At 44.3% G+C, this 19,316-nt stretch overlaps 1 pseudogene; it reads right to left on the bottom strand.

Moving 5' to 3' along the window:
• Positions 1 to 19,062, bottom strand: part of LOC102394354 — a 130,028-nt pseudogene extending 110,966 nt beyond the window's left edge.
• Between the last annotated feature and the right edge of the window lie 254 nt (positions 19,063 to 19,316).

Raw genomic sequence — 19,316 nt, 5'->3', positions numbered from 1 at the left:
AGTGTTTGCTAGAGTAGGTCAGTCACCCAGATTGCCTATTCAGGACCAACAAAACCCCAACTGCTGGGAGGGTTGCCTCTTCTCTGAGTCTCTCCCAGGGGACTTACAGAGCTGCTTTACCCAAGATCCAGGGCCCTCTAGCTCTGGAGCTCCCTGTAAAATAATGTGACAGGTGAGATCTTGTGGTGACTATATTTCAATTCAACTTCTCTTATCAATTTCACTCCTTGGGATATTGATCCTGAGCATGCTCTCCAGGAAATTCCCAGCATGCACTGCTCATTCAACATCTATTTGCCAGGGAACTGTGGGCAGTGTGTGTGTTTAATAGTGCTAAGTAGTCATGGATGCTCCAGCAGAGCATAAGTGTCTTATAATCCTTCATCCCTACAAACACTGGGGATTTTATAGCATTCCAATTTTTGTAAAGGTATAAAAAGGTATCTTGAAAATTTTTTTTTCTGCATATCTCTGATTACTAATGATGTTCAGCTTCTCCATTTATACTTATCAGCTTTAAGAGATTCCTCTTCTGTAAATTTCCTTAACATAGAATTTGACCATTTTCTCTTGGGGTTACTGTCTAGGTATTCATCCCTTTTCAATTTAAAATATTGCAAAATCTCCCATTCTATCCTTGGTTTATTAACTTATCTGATGTGTCCTCCAAAAGCCTTCAATTTTGAAGTGAGTAAATCTGGCAGATATTGTTGCCTATCTTTTGAGTTTTTAAAATTCTGTTTAGAATATACTTTCTCCCTATGCCGCAGCAATGTTTTCTTCTAATAATTGTTTATTTTTTACCATTCATATCTACATCTTACCTTTTCATTTTTCAATCCACTTAGAGTCCACTTGAATGTGATGTTAAGTAGAAATCTTCTTTTATATTTCTCTATGGAGTGATCTAGTTTTCTCAGGAATACCTACTAATGAATTCAGCCTCTCTCTTTAGATCTCTGATAATATATGTTCACCAGTCTATTTACTCTTTGCCAATACCACACTGTTTATACTGTATGACTTTGTAATATGACTCTACTTTTGGAATAACAATTCTTAAATAGTCTCCATTTGATTATTGAATTAGCTTTTTTATATCTTTCACTGAATTTTAGAGTAATTTTAAAACAAATTTAAATTTTAGAACAAATATGTAAATTTTCTCAAAATTCCCACTGGAATTTATATTTAGGTTGAATTAAATTTAAGTACAAGAGAATTGGCATGCTTAGAATGTGACCATGTTTATAATATAAATTTATCATCATAGCTTTTAAAGTGTTATTTCTGTAAACTTTATGTGTTGTGGATATTGTGAATGATATTTTACCTTTTAAATTATTTTTCCTGGATGCTTATAGCTGGCAAAATGAAATACTATTGATTTTTGTAGTTTGGTGGTCTATCCAGCTATCTTGCTGAACTTTCTTATTAATTCTGTTGATTATGGATTTTTCTTTTTATGTGTTTTGTTTGGTAGATGAACATATCAAGTGCAAATGATGATGGTTTAAACCATCCCCTTTCAATCTATAGTTTTCTTCTCACTGATCTCTCTTCCAATTGCCAGCATCATGGAACACTAATAGTTCATTCCAATTTATATTCCTTAATACTAAAAAAAAAAAAAAATTGCTTTTCATTCTTAGTTTGCAAAAGAGTTTAAGCTATAAGTAGATGCTAACACTTTCTTTATCCTAGAAGTACAGAATGTAAGTATACTAAATATGAACGCATTAGTGTGTCTCTTTCAGTCCCTTGCCTAACCCCTTTTGCAAAGCTTTTTGTTTCTGTGACTCTTTCTGAGCACTTCATGGCATTAGCTCCCAGCTACAAACCTAGGCCTAGAAGCCCTCCCATGCTTGCTGCTGTGTATTTCTGCCATTACCATAAAAGAAGAAAATGCCTGGACCAATAAGGATGAGGTCTCATGGAACCCAGTTGCCTCAGTTAGGTCCATCCAGGTCAGTTGAGTCCATCTTACTTGCAGATGCAGGAATGCAGAGCCATTCCAGCCAAAGTTAATGGAGCTGCCCAGTCAAGATCAGCCAACACTCCCGGCTGGTCATCCCACAGATGTGTGAGCTCAATAAATGCTTATTGCTACATGCACTGAAATTATGTGAAATTTAGTTACACTGAAATTGTTGACAGCAGTGTCGCATATCAGTGGTCTCTATAGTTAACATCCCAGGTAAAAATTCCAGCCAATAAAAGGAAGCTCTCGCACCACCTCCCTGCTCACCACAGCCCCTGCCCCTCCCCCACAGTTGCCCACCCGCGTGCAGTGGACGGACCATTGTCTCACCCACACAGAGTAGCAATATTACTGGTGGCCCCTTAGGGTCTTCTTTGGTCATTTCCCCAGGATGGAGACATGACTGAGTTCCCTAGGAGACCCAGGGAACCCGGATAACTGGACCCCAAACTCTGCCCTAACAAAAAAGACCACCAAATAATCCACATATGTCTTGTGCCTCTAAAGCTCTTTGGAATCACAAATAGTTGTATGCAGAGCCCTCACTTGAGATCCCCAAGAGAAAAGAGAGCAATTTCAGGGAAGGCAGCAGGCTTGGTAGGTTTTTGTTATCAAAGGAGGATTTTGTCAACCATTCATTCTGCTTCAACTTCTTTGGCTAGTGGCGTTGCTGCCAGGGGGCGTTGTCTGAACCTGCAGCTGCCAGGTTGGTGAGCCAGCCAGCATCCTTGGTCGGGAACCATGATTTTTTTTTTTAACTAATTCTTATTGTTGTCCACTTCACAGTTTTGCTGCTGCGCTGTAGACCTGAGTATCAATTTTACTTGAAAATGCTGCAAAAACAAAAAGGTAATGCCACTTCCCACACTGTTTCAAAAGGTTTTTAAGTGGAAAAAGGTATTTAGTATTTTTAATAAGCATCTTCAATACTATTGAGTTGGTTTCTTTGTTCATATCACAAGATTAATTATGCTGTCAGACACTTTCAAGGCCTGCTTAACAAAGATTCAGTGATATAATGGTTTGCTTTGCACTGCCTTTTTTCTGCATAGCAATCACAATCAGCATTAGACAATTTAAAACCCTTTCACCAGCCGGAAGTTCTGAAGAGCCTTTTAATCAACAAAAGTAATTTTGCAAACAACTAGATACAGCATTTTTCATATTAACTAACTTGCATTTAAACTCTGCAGGCTTGATTCTTCCTGGGTCTCTGATTCCAGGAAACTGGGTTATTCCGATGGCCTAGAATTTAAAAGTGGGGATCACAACATATTGTCTGTCCTGGGAACCCCTCAGTTTTCACATCCCATTTCTCTACTCTGCTTATTAAAATGATAGCATTGGTATGCAAATGTAATTCATTCATTTTAATTATCTCTTTATATATATATATCTTATCTAATCCATTAAACTCTTTTTTAAAAAAAAATTTGGCTGCCCAGAGGGCTTCATCTTGCTATTTTCTATAACAACAGCAATTTATGTTAGTATGCTGTGGTTTTATATAATTTTGTTTTAATTTGGTTGTTTTTCTTTTTTGATTACTTGTGTCTTCCTGGAATGAGAGAATTCTACTATCATCACTTTTGAGATTTTAAAATTCAAAATTTTTTGAGATTGACAATAATCGAGCTGAAACCTGAATTCCCTGCTCACACAGTGGCACAGTGGCAGCCCCATACAAAACTGAAGGTTGTGAGGTTTGGTGCTTGACAGATACTTTCTTTGGGAACCATAGCAGGGAGACAGACGTGCTTAGCTTTTTTAAAAATCAGGCAGGTTTTTAAAAATGAAACTAACCTGTTAATGACACCTTTAAAACATTCATTTTAAAAACGAAAAGAAAAGAGGAAGGGACGGCCAGCAGCGTTGGTAATTTGTACGGTGGCTGTGCAGTAATTAGCGACTGCAGCAGTTGTGTCCACCCGCTAAACCTCTGTGTGTTTGACACTACTTCAGCCCTGGCGAGAAGTGACCCTGGGATCTGGAGCCACAGGACACAAGGAGCAAGTCCTGTCACCAGAAATAACAGGGTCAGGAGACGCAACTAATGAAGTCATAGCAACTGGTGCACCGAGCCAATCAGAAGAGGCGCCAATCTGTAAATGAGGATATAATTAGCAGAAAAAATAACATGCTTTGGTTGAATTCGAGGGGAGCCTGTAATGACTGGATATTGAGAAAGATTCCAAAAGATTAGAGCAAACATTATGCAACAAAGAATACCTAATTAGGGGAAAAAAGTGAATATGCCTTAATTAGAGGGAAATACATGATTGAAAGACGCAGCGTTGTCTTTTAATATGAATGTAGTAATGAAGGTTAGTGCATAGCTCCTGGTTGGGCTGAGCCGAGCGCTTGGTGAATTAGCGGGAGCAGCACACACATCTCTTCGCAGATGATGCTCTGTAGAGGGATGCTCACAGAGGCCCTGAGCCAGCTTTGCCCAGTGAGGTGCCCACAGCACAAGCTGGTCATAGCTGGTCATCTTGGCCCCAGAAGCCTCTTGCCTCCTGGGATATAAACACCCCCCACGACTTGTCATGGAGCTTAAAATGCAGAAAACAAATCAATAATTGTGCAAAAAATATGTCCACGTGTCAGCATCTAGGAACCTTTGATAGTTTCCTTCCAGATGTATAACTGGCAAGGTTTGGATGTTGTTTAGAAAATTAAAACAGAGCCATCTTCCTTCCAGGTCAGCTAGTCCAAGCAGGTCCCTCTAGTCACCCCAGCAGGGATGTGGGAGTTTTTATGGTCCACGACAATGAAAAAACAATGCTATCAGCTACCCTTCCTTTACTGCAGCAGGCATTTCAGAATACAAGCCACTACTAATTTTTCCTCTAATAGACAAACTACATGTTATTTTACTTCCTCTCTTTTTCCCTTTTTTCCCGAACTGTTCTAAGTATTGATTTTCATTTATTTTACACGATTCTTAATTGTCATCATTAGCTATCTATGCCACATCCCCCTGTTTAAATATGCCCTGTCAATTTTTAAGCATATTTATAGATTAATTTAAATGTGTTTTTAAATTTATGACTGCATACCTTTGGTATGTTTGTAACATTAAAATACTTATGGTACAGAATTTTTTAATTAAAACTATTCATCAAAGAAAGTCCAGGTAGCGAGCATCTCCTTATGTGCGGTGGGGGTTCTGGCAGCCAGAGCAAGCAAAATAATAGGTCAATTAAAAAAAATCTAAAGATAGCGTTTGCAGAGACCCAATTGTTTAATGAGCATTTGCCAACCGATCCCCTCAAATTAAATTATGAACTTGCTTTTTTTAGTTATGGGCATCAGGGCTGCATGTGGCAGAAGGAGAGAGAAAGAGGCTGAGAAAGATAACTGCTCTTGCCTGGCTGCCTGCACACAGGGTTTGCTTCTTGGGGTCTGACTGGCAGGGCAACAGACACCCCTTTCTGGAAACTGACACTGGGAACTGCAGTCAAGTTCGCACTTCTTGTATCCAGGTGGCTCTGGTCTGTATGGCCATGCCAACTTTGTTTGGACCTCTTAAGACCCATAGCTTTACCCTGCCAGGCTTCACCTTGTGAACCTGCTCCACTCTGCTGCTACTGAAATGGACTTTCTCACGGCGGTTACTGGCTAGAAAAAAAATCTCTTCTGTTCCTTGCCCACGTGTGCTCCTAACTCACTTTGTAGAAGTGTCAGCTGCCTGGAGAACAGGAGGACCATCTGAAACGAACAGTGAATCAAGGGTGCCCTTAGCTGGTGCTTCCCAAGGATGCTGCTGTGGCTGCTTCTGAACAGGAGCACTGGCCCGGAGGGCCACTCGGAGGAGGCAGACACGTGATTAGTCAAAAAGCCAAACCACATCCCAGAAGGCGGTTGTTGGGGCTCTGTGTCAAAGTCCTGGAAATAACCAGGTGCTCTGGGGCTCTCCAACCAGGAATGGGTGAAAAGAAAGGCTCAGCTTCATCCTACTCGGCCAGTCAGGTCAAAGGGTGGACTTGATGCTGGGTTTTTAAAATTCCTCATTCTTCCTGTCTTATTCTCTCTTGGGTTGACCATAAATTTTTATATTTTCTTTCTATTTTCTAACAGTTGTCTTTTAAATTAGTAAATCATGGACCCAGGATCTTGATAATAAGTTTCATATTTCCTACACTTCAAAAATAACATTTCCTAAAAGCAAAAGGGATGTTTTTCGTCAGTATCCATATTTTCATAATATTTGATCAGTATTTTTTCTATTTATCATTCTTATAATTTTTAGATTCACCTTCTTGTTTAGATTATCACAGACCCAACACAAATGAGAATGCTGCTTACAAACAGGATATGATTTTTCGACATAGCAAATTATTTATGATATTTCAAACATTTGGTATGGATAAAATTGACTTACACCCTACTGCTATTTTTATGTTTTATATTTAGCTGACTTTGGGGTGGAAATATTAGTGATAGGGCTAAATTTCAGTCCCTAAATACACAGCCTCAACAATAAAATGCTTTTCACAGTGTTCTCACATGAATTAGATCGTGTCAAATTTATTTTGAATCAAATGTTAGAAAAGTGAAACACTTCTATAAATTTGCCAGTTGGATATAGGGCAGCTGGGAGATTGCTCACTTGACTTCCTCACCAGGTTTGGGCCCTTTTGGGGGCATCCAGGGAGCAGAATCAGCTTACATATAAATATTTGGGTGGCCAATAGGAAAGCTGTTTCATGCACATCCTGCCATTCACTCCCTGATTTATTTCTGATGTGAGCTCTTATCAAAATGTCCCCACTGACAAGAGGGGGGCAAAGGCAGACCATAATAGAGATAGCTAATGGAGCAAGGTTACATTGGAATTGGACCAAATCCTCCTTTTACCCGACTTTGAATGCTAAATGAATCACTCAGATTTATATGGAGGTGGGAGCTCCAGAAGGTCCGCATCAGGTCAAAATAGGGTTACAATTCAATAAAACGCGTGGCAATGCTTTATTGACTAATGAACCCACCGTGCCGCCAACTGCTGTATTTTACTGTCGTCAACCATAACTGCCTGGCAATTACACTGTGAGTGTTTGCTAAAGACGTGCCTGTCTTTCCCCAGATCTGGAAGTAGGTTCAGAGAAGAGAGGCTCTGGGAGGAAGCAGGTCTCTCACCTCTCCCAAGTCTTCCGGGGACAGAAGCCAGGTACCAATAATAACAGTGCAAACAAGTTGATGCTGCTATTTTAAAATAAGCTGTTATTATTGACTAACAGAGGTTGCCGTGGGTGGGATGACAAAGACTGGGAGCCAGAGAGTTGCTGCAAAGACTTCCACTAGAGAGCTCGCTAATGAGAAGCAGCTAAGCGCAGAGTCAAATGCTGGCGGCCATCCTTTCTGCTCCATCTTCTCTGAAGTAGGAACCGAGCTGCTGGCTGGTGGCTCTGTTTGAGACCTCTTCACTCTTCAGTCTCTGCCATCCACCAAACATTTTGTCTGTGGACGTGTCACATCATCAGGTAAGGTGAGGAGCTGACGGCAAGAGGAATGCCATGGCAGAGATGATGGCGGACTGACAACAATCAGGGGTATTTTTGTATATATTAAAAAAAAGAGCAGTCACCATTACAGGTGGCTCTGCTCCCACATATGCAGTCCATGTGCCCTGATGCAGGAGCCAGAGCAGTTCTAATGTGATTCTGGGCATGCGAGTGTATATACATCCACATGCATACAGGGATGGGCTAAGTTTACTCCAAACTGTTCTGTGCCTTAGTGCATTTGAAATGAACCTCAGCTTGGGAAAGTTCAGTGCCTGCGGCACCAGGGCCATTTGATGATGTAATGGGTACCTGGTGGCCTGAGCAGGATGGAATCAGCATATAGAAACTCTGTAGCCTCATGCTCTGAAGGCTGCATGAAGGCAGACCAACAGAGCAGAGGGTGAACTGGGAACATGCTTACTCCTAGTGCAGAGGGTTTGTATATGTGGCTTGGGTCCTATATGTAGGGGATGTTCAGGGGAGGAATTATTGAAGCTCAAGGGCTATTTCGAGTAAAAACTAGTTACAAAATGATTCACAGAGTATGTTTTCATCTTAACTTTTTTAACCCAACCAAACATACTGAATACATTTACACGTGAATAAATGTGTACAAGTGATCTAGAAAGAGCCACATCAACCTAAGATTATGCTTGTTAATATTATACAGTGCTAACATCATGCCAGGCACTGTTCTAACTATTTTACATATATTAACATGCTACAACACTCACAACAATCATATGGGGCTTTTGCCATTCTGATGACAGAGAGGGACATTAAAGCACAGAGAGGTGAAGCCACCGGCCCAACCTCACACAGCAGAAACAACAGAAAGAGGACTTAACCCAAGACTATCGGGCTCTGGAATCCATGCTTATAGTCCTCCACCATCTGTCTCCTGTCCTGATGAGGTGGTGCTTGGATGAGATGAAGTGAAGGATGGTGATTGAAAGGAAGTTCAATACAAAACACTCAGGACCACCTGGACACCACAAATAGCCTTATGCATTGGAGCAGGACCATCAATCATGCTAAATTCATACTGTTGAGTCATGTTTGGTTGGTTTTTAATATTTCTGATTTAAAATTATCGCATTTTCTGGTTGTGGTCTTGTTTACGTTTCATTTGCAAATTTGCTTGCTTTTCAGCTGCCCCACAGCTCTGCGTTTCAGGTATACAAGATGATGACATTGGTAGAAACAGATCTTCTACAGCCTCCGCTGCCCTCCTCATCCTTGGCCACATCCTCTGGAGACACTCATTCCCCACCATCTCTTTGCCGCTTTCTTCCCTCCTCAGTGGTCTGCAAGTCTTTTCTCAAGACCAGTTGCTGCTCCAGGACAGTCTTGACATCCCACTCCCTAAGCAGTGTCTGACCTTCATAGGCCTTAGAGCTTTAAATGCATATGAAGGGAACTGGAGAACTCATTTATGCTAAAGAGTTAGTGGCTTACGTGGAGGTGGTATTCATGTGGGAAAGCCGACTCTTTGGAACAGACCCTGATGCTGGGAAAGATTGACAGTAAAAAAGAAGGGTGTGGCAGAGGATGAGATGATTAGATAGCATCACTGACTCAATGGATATGAATCTGAGCAAACTCCAGGAGATTGTGAAGACAGGGAAGCCTGGTGTGCTGCAGTCCATGGGGTCGCAAAGAGTCAAACATAACTTAGGAACTGAACAACACGATCAATTCAGTAGAAAAAAATAAAGATGGGATTTCAGGCTTCATAAGACTTAAGGAATATGGTGCCTGCTTATCCACATATCATCTTGACTTTTGGGGTAGTGATGAAGTGAGGAGGTCTTAACCTGGCACAAGGGGCTGTCAAGATATTTCTAAGTTCTTTAGCTTATATGTCAAGGACATCAGTGGGGAGAGGCATGAAGACAGACAGAGAGCTGAAGGCATTTGGATAGAAGGATCTTCCCTGGCTTCAAATGTAGAGCATGCTTCCTGCACACAGAGAAGTTTCAGGGTTGTAGTCCTGGTCTGTGGCCACATTCACTTCCTCTCTGAAGTCTGTTTTCCTAGCAGTAAAAAAAAAAAAAAAAAAAAAAAAATTGAAGACTTCGATCTCTAAGGGCCTTCTAGTGGGACATCCACAAGAGCCGGATTGATGGCACTCACTTCAGAAGATGATGCCCTGAAGGATGATGCTCCGGAGGTGTTGTTAGTTTCCCTGGCTTCAGTCCCTCCCACCAGTCAGGACACCCCATCACGAATGTGTCACTTAATGTGTCCTCTGTTCTTACCAGAAGTAAGGCTGGTCCAACCCTACTCCATGGCCAGGTCAATGGGGAAATATCTACCTGTGTGGAGGGGGCCATTCACCTCTGCCCAAACTCCAAATGCAAACTCCAGTGCTGGGGACATAATGGGAATTTGCGACACTCGGCGGAGAACTTTAGGTCCATAAACCATAGACAGTATGTAGTTGTTCATCTGTGACAGACATAATAGGAATAATCGTCAGTTAATAAGCAATCCAAGGCTAATTAAATGTTACTAATATACATTACAAAGATTCTTTTTATTTTTTTTTTCCTCACACTCCTTCAGAATACCCTTTGCAAGAGTGTAGAGGAAAAGATGCTGCACATGAATACTGAGGAAAATACTGGGGAAAAAAGTCTTCTTCAGTGGAGCTGAGGAAGAGCCATCACTCACTCCTTGACATCCCTTCAGAAACTCTGCAGGCAGGTGGGTTCACAGAGCTGAAGTGGGGGCTGAACAGAATGACCTGGACATTTTGCGGACTTACAACTAGTGTGGCCAAGGTATTGCCCCACGCTGCCAGCCCCCATCCTGTGTGGCAGCCTTTCCACGTGAAGACTCCATGCCTGATTCACCTGCGTGGCAGCAGGTACCGAGCTATGCAGTAAAAGTACTCTTTAAAAGCCTCTGAATCCTTTATACTTGGCGGCTTCTGACTCTAGGGGAGGGCCGTGCTCACCCCAGGGTGGGAGGCCTCGGTGGATATGCACAAAGATCCTTCGGGATCAAAGGACCTTCCCCTCGGTTGCTGGGAATGTTGGTAGTAGACAACTCTCTGCTGAATTCCTCTACAAAAATTACTCTCCTCTGAGGACAGTTGCCTCCTCGAGGTCATATGGCAGCCCTGGGGGATGCCCATGTCCAGTGACAAGTCAGGTGGGTATACAAAGGTAGGCAATTCCGAAGGTCCATCCCAGTTCCTGAGCTCCCTGTGGGGTTGGCCAAGGCTTAGGCATAAATGCTTTCCAGTTCAACTTCTCCCTCTACTCAGTCCTGCTTTCCTCCCTAAAGTACTGGCTGATGCCAAGCACAGTCTTGAATAAGCCTCCCGCCTAAAAATCTAGGGCCCAGATTCTATTTCCTGCTCCTCTACCCCAGAGCCCTGTATGGTGGCTGAGCTGCAAATTCACTGTGTGAGGATTTGATCCAGACACTCAGTTCCCAGCCCACTGTGGCTCTGAGCTAGGCTCTCCAGACACAGACCTGAGCCAGAAAGGTCTCCTGAGAAAATGGTTCCTACGAGAGCATCCTGAGTTGAGGTTTATAGGAGATGGAACAAACAGAATAGGGCAAGAGGAAGATTCCAGCAAGATGGGGTCTCAGGGACGTTCTAGTCTTGAATTCAGGGGGAGAGTGTTCTGGAGCGTAAACCACAACTGGAAGCCAATGCCTTTTATATCAGTCAATCATTGATTGTGGTTGCCGTGGTGATAAGAATCAGGGCATAGCTTCTTGAGGGGTAGCTCCCATGGCAAAGAGCAGTTCTCCAGAGAAGGAGCAACTGAGAGCTGGTACCCTGGGGAACGGGTGGGCACAGTGTCTACTGTACCATTTGTCCTTATGCCGGGAAAAAAGCTTGTCGCCCATGAGCTGTGTCCACCCTGGTCCCAGAAGACTCATTCCATTCAGACAGGAATGTCTGAACCATCATCACAGATGACTTAAGAGAAAGGACGCTCTTACATGTGCATGTTTAAAAAATTTTGTTTTGCAAGCCTTTTCTCATCTGCAGTCTCCTCTTTTCTTCACAACCACACTGAAGTGGGTAGAATCGGTGTTGCTATTCCATTTCACAGATGGGGAAAACTAAGTCCTAAGAGAGGCCAGACCAAAAGTCACCCATTTTGAGGCAGAGGTGGGGCTCAACACAGCCCTCCAGTGTGTAGCTCAGGGTACTGGGAATCAGGCGGGGATCCCTGGCCCCATGACCAGTGGACAAGCCCACGGTATTGTCTATGAAGTGCACAACCTGTGCAACTGTATCAGGCTACCCCGGGCCCACTCATACTGACCTGAGCTGGAGTCAGTCCACCCTAGAGACCATGCGGATTACCCTCTAACCTGAGTCAGCCACTTTTCACTGGTCTATTGTACTCTACTCTGCCTCCCACTGTCTTCTTTTCCTTCTCAAAGTTTCTGCTCTTCAGAACTTCAGCTTGCAAGAGTTTTCAGCTTGTCACTATGGCTCTGGCTTTAACCAGACCTAACTCCCTAAAACCAGCCTGCTATTGGGCAGTCCCTGCCCCAACCCAACAACATTTTTCTTACTCTCCCATTCCTCAGAGTATATTGGCTCAGCTTATCTTTTGATGCTGGGTCAGAGGTCACAGGCCAGTTGACGGATTGTTGGACTTCTGATCTTCATCCAGACCCAGGTCACTGGGTGGGATTACCTGGTACAAAAGGGTGGCCAGTGCCCTTCACAGGGTCTGTGAGGGCAGACCTATTTAGTGCACCAGGTCTGGATTGTCACCTCTTAGGGCATCAGGGGCAGATCGTGAACTGAAGCTCTTTCCAACTCTGAATTCTGTGATCTTAAGGCCCAAACCATACCTCTTAGAAAAAACTACAAGGACAACTCACCGTCTGGATGGCTGTCCCATTTGCTGATATCTTCCTAGTCAAGCCACCAGGCTGTAGACAAGATCTCAGCAGGCTGTGCCCACAGACAGCATGCATCAGTGTCTCATGTGGTTATCCATGGGATCAGTACATCTGGTGCCCTGGAGGGCGATGGGCCTCAGTGATAAACAGATAGATCTCTCTTGATAGAGAAGATGGAAAAAGAAGGTACTAGTCAAAAGAAAGAAAAAAAAAAAAAAAGACACTCAATTTGAGGTCAGAAGACCCACATTATGACATTGGTCGATCAAGGGATCCCTCCAAGCTGTCACTTCTTCACTTGAAAATGAGGACACCAGTTTGGAAATTGACCAGGTAGATGTTTGTGGAAGCCAGAGGTGGATGCTGGTGCTCAGCACAGGTGCACGCAGTAGTCACATCTTCAGGGACATTCCTGTCTGGAAGTGGCCTCTCCTGGGCTGGTGGCGGTGGTGGTGACACAGGCCTTGCATCTTTCCTGTTTGCTCACTGTCCCTGCTGCCTCCTACCTTCCCTCCGTCATGGCTGAGTCTTGCTCCCTGGCCATGCAAACGGGCCGCTCCGTCTGGCCGGGAGCAACAGCCCTGAAGGACCCAGCTGCTCAGCTCCAACCTCCACCCCAGGGTTGTGTCCTGTACACCCACCATCTTGCCCCCCGCCCCTTTTAAAGTTTGTTTCTTTTCAGAAGCCCACACAGTGTGAGGGGAGCCCTGTGTAGCTTCTACCTCTCTTATATACAGTAGCTTGTTTTATGACTTTGTTTTAAAAACTATTGGCTTAGGGTGCAATAACACAGATGTCTTTGCCTCACAAGAGAACCGTGAATTTCCACTTCTCTCTCCTCAGTGACAGCTCCATTACCTTCCATGGATAGTCTCTTCTTCGGCCCTGCAAAAAGCAGGGGGAAAATGGTGTTTCTCCCGCAATTGGCCCTTACCGCCAGGGCCACCGGATCAATAGCGCTGGCGCCCAGGCTCCCTCCGTGGGCCCTCTGTATCCTCGCACTCCGTCCTGTCGCAGCCTCCTGGTGGTGGAGGAACACCACGTCTGAATCCCCAGAGGAGTGCTAAAGCCATCACGAAAGAAAGATCTGTTTTCTTGCTTGCGTCCTGCAGGCGTTTCTGTAAGTGGTGGCAACCCAGTGGCGGGGAAACTTTGTGGGCTGCCTTCCTAAATCTTCACCTGCCTGACCTCAGCTTGACAACTTCTTAACAGGCGCAGAGAACAGTCAATGCTCCGTGTGGAGCAGAGCGCTCCATCAGCCTCTCCGGCAAATGTCGGGAGTCCGGGCTGGATGCGAAGTGGGGAGAACGGGAGGCAGATTTACACGCATATCACGGCGGGCACGCGGCGGAGTCGGCGGAGTCAGCCTGTCTTGTGCTCACAGGCAGAACTCTTCCTGCTTGGTAGCGTGTCATACTGTCACGCTGCTTCTTCCCTGTGTGTAAAGTGGTAAGGTGTGAGTTTAATTAGCATAGAACAAAATTTCTTACTCTCTAATAATAACACCTTGAATTTTGATGTTACCTGCTCTCCAAGGAACTCAAAGCATTAAAACAAAAATGCATTTCTTCATTGTGTCTCATCTGACTCCAGAGAAAAGGGTCAGAGCCCCATTCCGCAGACAGGGAAACGGAGGCGGAGGGCTGTTCCTGGTTTACTAAAGCATTGAAGGAGCTTAACTGCCCTCTTTTCTCTTAATAGTTGTCCTTCAGTTTTATGCAGAATGTATGAATTTCAATTCCTTGAAAACAAGGGTGAAGGGACTCATGTAGGGGCTGCAATAAGAGTGCCTTCAGACAGATGGCGGGTGACATTCATGAATGGGGTGGGTCAGGTGTACCCAGCGGGGAGTGGCCTGGCCTGGATAAACTAGAAGGGGGTGCCTTCCCTTGCTCCAGATAAGTATTGGCACGCAAGACAACAAATCCAGCATCATCAAGTCTTCTGATACATGCATCTACAAATGTTGACACCCACTCCCCCAAAAAACTATAAGATCCTCTCTTTTACAACGAATATGTGTCCTGTTGAGCACAGCCTCTAGTCCATGACTTTTAGACTAAGGTAGCATTTGCACACTAAGACTAGCGTGCTAGCTTGTGGATGGCACGTTAGGGTAGATTGAGAAGCACACTGGCCCGAAACAGGTGGAGGCTCTGCTCCAACTGTAGTGTGAGATGCTGGGTCCCTGGGGCATGGCAGCGACATGCAAAGAAAGAGATGAAGCCCAAAGAGGTAGAGGAGAATGTGGCCCATTAAATGAAGGGAGAACTCAGTTCAGTTCAGTGGCTCAGTCGTGTCCAACTCTTTGCAACCCCATGGACTGCAGCATGTCAGGCTTCCCTGCTGCTGCTGCTGCTGCTAAGTCACTTCAGTCGTGTCTGACTCTGTGTGACCCCATAGACGGCAGCTCACCATCACCAATTCCCAGAGTTTACTCAAACTCATGTCCACTGAGTCAGTGATCCCATCCAACCATCTCATCCTCTGTCATCCCCTTCTCCTCCCGCCTTCAATCTTTCCCAGCATCAGGGTCTTTTCCAGTGAGTCAGTTCTTCACATCAGGTGGCCAAAGTATTGGAGTTTCAGCTTCAGCATCAGTCCTTCCAATGAATATTCAGGACTGATGTCCTTTAGGATGGACTGTTTGGATCTTGTTGCAGTCCCTTGGAAGTCTCAAGAGTCTTCTCCAACACCACAGTTCAAAAGCATCTGAACCTACCTACAAAGGTTCTAACTGGAGAGCCTAGGGTCAGGAGGGTAGTAGTGCCTCTGCTGAGGACAGAAATGCTGAGAGAAGCCACTTATGGGATCTGGGACTGGGAAAGCTGACTGTGAGGGTTTCTGCATCAGATACTCCAGGCAGAAAGAGGACAGATAGGGAGGGTTGCCTTGTGTCCTGTATGTTTTGGGGCTTCTTTATTTCCGAGGAAAGTATACATTATAAAAATTGTGAGATCAATTTGGTCTTCAGCTTGAGGTCACTGACTTTTTATTTGGCTAGATGAGCACCTGAAAAATAAATAAATATCCATAGCAACTGTCTCAATTTTGTTGAGGAAAAGATCTTCTCAAATTAGAATGTATCTCATGATAGTCCTTTAAAGGAAATAAAATTTGGCTTAATAAAAAACGTTATTCCTTGGACATGGGTCCATGGATTACTGTTTGCGAGCCACTACTCTGACCCTCCAGAAGCAGCTGAGAAGAAAAGACTTGGGCTGGGTTTTAGAAGCAGTCACAAGACGGGAGATTTGTGAGCTTGAGGAATCCCCAGCACCACTAAGACAGAGAGGCACAAAAAATAGCTGCTCTATTCTAAGACCCAGAGGATGTTCTCTGCCAAAGGCTTGGGGAAGAAAGAGCGAGGAGACAGAAGGAGCAGTGGGGGTGATGGGGTGGGTGAACCAGCCCTCAAGGGAGGATGCGCTTGGCAGGATGAAAACAGTCCTTTGGCTCAATGGGCATCTTGGGTTGTCTGGAGCCCCATCCAATTCATTTTAGGGGCAGAGACAGAGCCTTCTGTGTCCCTATGAGAACAAAGGCTGGAGTTTGAGATGGAGGGACAGCCACCTTCCTCTGGATACCAAGAACAAGTAGGTGAACTAAGATGGGTAGCCGTAGGGGTTACACTGGTCCCCAGATACTGGAGGACAGTCCCACACAATCCATAAACGTAGACGGCTGCTTTCTGGGCAACTGTCTCTCTCTGCATTGGGCCTCCAGGCTGACATTGATGAAGATTCTCTGGACACCCAGGCAAGAGTCTTTCACTGGGATGAGGATTAACCATGGCTGTTAGTACTTGTGGAGGGGGAGCCTCCCCTCCCCTCACCAGAAGTGTGTGCTTCCTGGGGATTATGAGTTAATGCATCTCATAATGTTGTTGGCTTGTTGGCTTCTCCAGGTTTTGTGGTCTATTTGGAAGTTGTATTCCAAGGCTCCCACGAGCCACCTGGCTGCTGTTCCACTTGGATCAAGGTTTACCATTAAATGCAATGAGGAGCTCGGGCCATTTATCATGGTGAATCCAGTGCCTAAATCTGGGAGGAAACGGTCATTGCTCCAAATAGGATCTGAGTCTCCCTGCCAGGAACCGAGTAGGGCTAGCTCTGCTGGATTTCTGGGCTGAGTTGTTATCTGTTTGTAAAAATGAATGCTATTCATTTAACTCCTCTTCTGGATCTTATCCATCAGGCAATGAATTTCACTGGTTTGCATATTCATTCATTCATTAAATGTTTACTGAACTCTTACTGTATACCAAACCTTGTACTCGTTACCATAATCAAGTAACATTCTTGTCTCATATTCTAGAGGAGAAGACAAACATAAGACAGCAACTAGGTAATTTCAGAAAGTAATAAGTGATTAGAAGAAAAAGCAAAGAGATTAATATTATAACAAACAACATAACCAAAAAATGAGCAAAAGACCTCAACAGACTTTTCTCCAAGGAAGACATGCAGATGGCCAATAAACACATGAAAACACGCTCAACATTGCTCATTACTAGAGAAAGGCAAATCAAAGCTACAAGGAGATATCACCTCACACTAATCAGAATCATCAAAAAATCTACAAACTATAAATGCTGGAGAGGATGTGGAGAAAAGGGAACCCTCTTGCACTGTTGGTAGGAATGTAAATTGAACAGCCACTATGGAGGACAGTATGGAGAAGCCCTAAAAAACTAGGAATATAACTACAATATGTCCCAGCAATCCCACTACTGGGCATATAGCCTACGAAAACCACAATTCAAAAAGACACATGTACCCCAATGTTCATTGCAGCACTATTTACCTCTAGCACCCCCTGGGAATTTAATTCTCCTGTTCATCCCCTCTTATCCTCCCCACCCACCCATCACACTTGGCTTAGAGGGGAGGGCAGTCAGGTGTCAAATTTAAGACTATTGTACTTGAAAGACCCACATCTGACAAACACAGACTTTCAACCTGGAAGCCCTTCCTCCTTGTTGTTGAAACAACCTAGATGTCCATCAACAGATGAATGGATAAACAAGTTGTGGTACATATGGACTCTTACTCAGCAATGAAAAGGAATAAAGGTGGATCAGTTAAACCAGGGTGGATGGGCTTAGAGCCTATAATACAGAGTGAAGTAAGTCAGAAAAACAAGTATCGTATATTAACACATGTATATGAAATCTAGAAAAATGATGCTGATGAGTCTATTTACAGGGCAGGAATAGAGATACAGACATAGAGAGCAGACTTGTGGACACAATGGGGAAAGGAGAGGGAGGGACAAGTTGAGAAAGCAGAATTGACATGTATTCACTGCTATGTGTAAAATAGCTAGCAGCTGGGAAGCTGCTATATGATACAGGGAGTCCAGCCTGGCACTGTGATAACTTAGAGGGGTATGATGGGGCTTGGGGTGGGAGGGAGGTTCAAGAAGCATGGGATATACATATCGTTATGGTGGATTCACTTTGTTGTATGGTAGAAATGGACACAATATTGTAAAAACAATTATCTTCCAATTAAAAAATAAGAGAAAAGAGTGACTAGGCTTCTTTAAGACAGTTGTTGGAGATGATCCTTCTATGCTATGCTATGCTATGCTAAGTCACTTCAGTTGTGTCCGACTCTGTGCAACCCCATAGATGGCAGCCCACCAGGCTCCCCCTTCCCTGGGATTCTCCAGGCAAGAACGCTGGAGTGGGTTGCCATTTCCTTCTCCAATGCATGAAAGTGAAAGTGAAGTCGCTCAATCGTGTCTGACTCTTAGCGACCCCATGGATTGCAGCCTAACAGGCACCTCTGTCCATGGGATTTTCCAGGCAAGAGTACTGGAGTGGGGTGCCATTGCCTTCTCCGATCCTTCTATAACAGATAACAACTCAGCCCAGAAATCCAGCAGAGCTAGCCCTACTCAGTTCCTGGCAGGGAGACTCAGATCCAATTTGGAGCAATGACCGTTTCCTCCCAGATTTAGGGAGGTGGTATCTGAGAAGATCTGAATCCACTCAGGGCTGAGGGCCTGGGAGAAGATTATTCCAGGGGTAGATAACAGCAAGTGCCAAGTTTTTCTTGGAGGAATGAGCATGGCACATTTGGGGAACAGACAGAAGACCATTATGGCTGAAACAGGCAAGCAAGGTGTGACTGGTAGAAGATGAGGTTGGAAGGGAGATAGAATCCAGATAATGCAGAAGCTTACAGGTCATGGTGAGGCTTTGGGGTTGATCATATTAGAGTTGTGAAGAAAAGCATTGAAGAGTTTTTAGCTCTAAGGTGTATTAGTTAGGACAGGAAAGGTTGTGCTGCAGTAACTGATAACTCCAAAATTACAAAAACTTAAAATAATTTATCCCTCAGACCATAAGTACATCTTGAGTCAATGGAGGGATGTGCTTCTCACCGTGTGTGTTAGCGGTCTCAGCTTGACAGACAATCCACTGTCTTGAATGTTACTGGTTCCCATGTCTTGGAGAAGGCCAGTGGTACATCACCCACCGTCTTAAAGGTATAAATTCAGGGAGTGACATAGGCAACTTTCATCACTTTCCATTAACAAACTAGGTCACACATTGTTGCCTGTCCTCAGAAGGACATGTTGCTAGCCTGAATGACTACCATCCAGGGCCCCTGCTGGTGGAGGAGAGTCCAGGGACCCAGCAACAGTCTCTGGTGTCCCTGCAATCATGGGCTCCATGGTGCAGTGTTCACCTTGTTAGAATCATTTTCCCCCTAAATAAGGCTAATCCAGCTACTGAGTTTAATCTCTAACGTAGTAGTAAAGACTGGAGTTATTGATTTGAATTTTTGCAAAACATTGGGATAGAGCTCTGAGAATGCAGCTAAGGGGGAATCTCACTTAGTGCAAGATCTGGGCTTGGATATGACCCTGGGCTGTTGCTGGCCTGCTCCCTGCTGTGAGCACCCACCTGCTGCCCACTTCCACAGCTG

The sequence above is a fragment of the Bubalus bubalis genome, chromosome 18 (assembly GCF_019923935.1).
Source record: "Bubalus bubalis isolate 160015118507 breed Murrah chromosome 18, NDDB_SH_1, whole genome shotgun sequence".
NCBI classification, from domain to species: Eukaryota; Metazoa; Chordata; class Mammalia; order Artiodactyla; family Bovidae; genus Bubalus; species Bubalus bubalis.
Note: the sequence above shows the minus strand (reverse complement) of the source record. Positions and strands in the feature narration are given on the sequence as shown.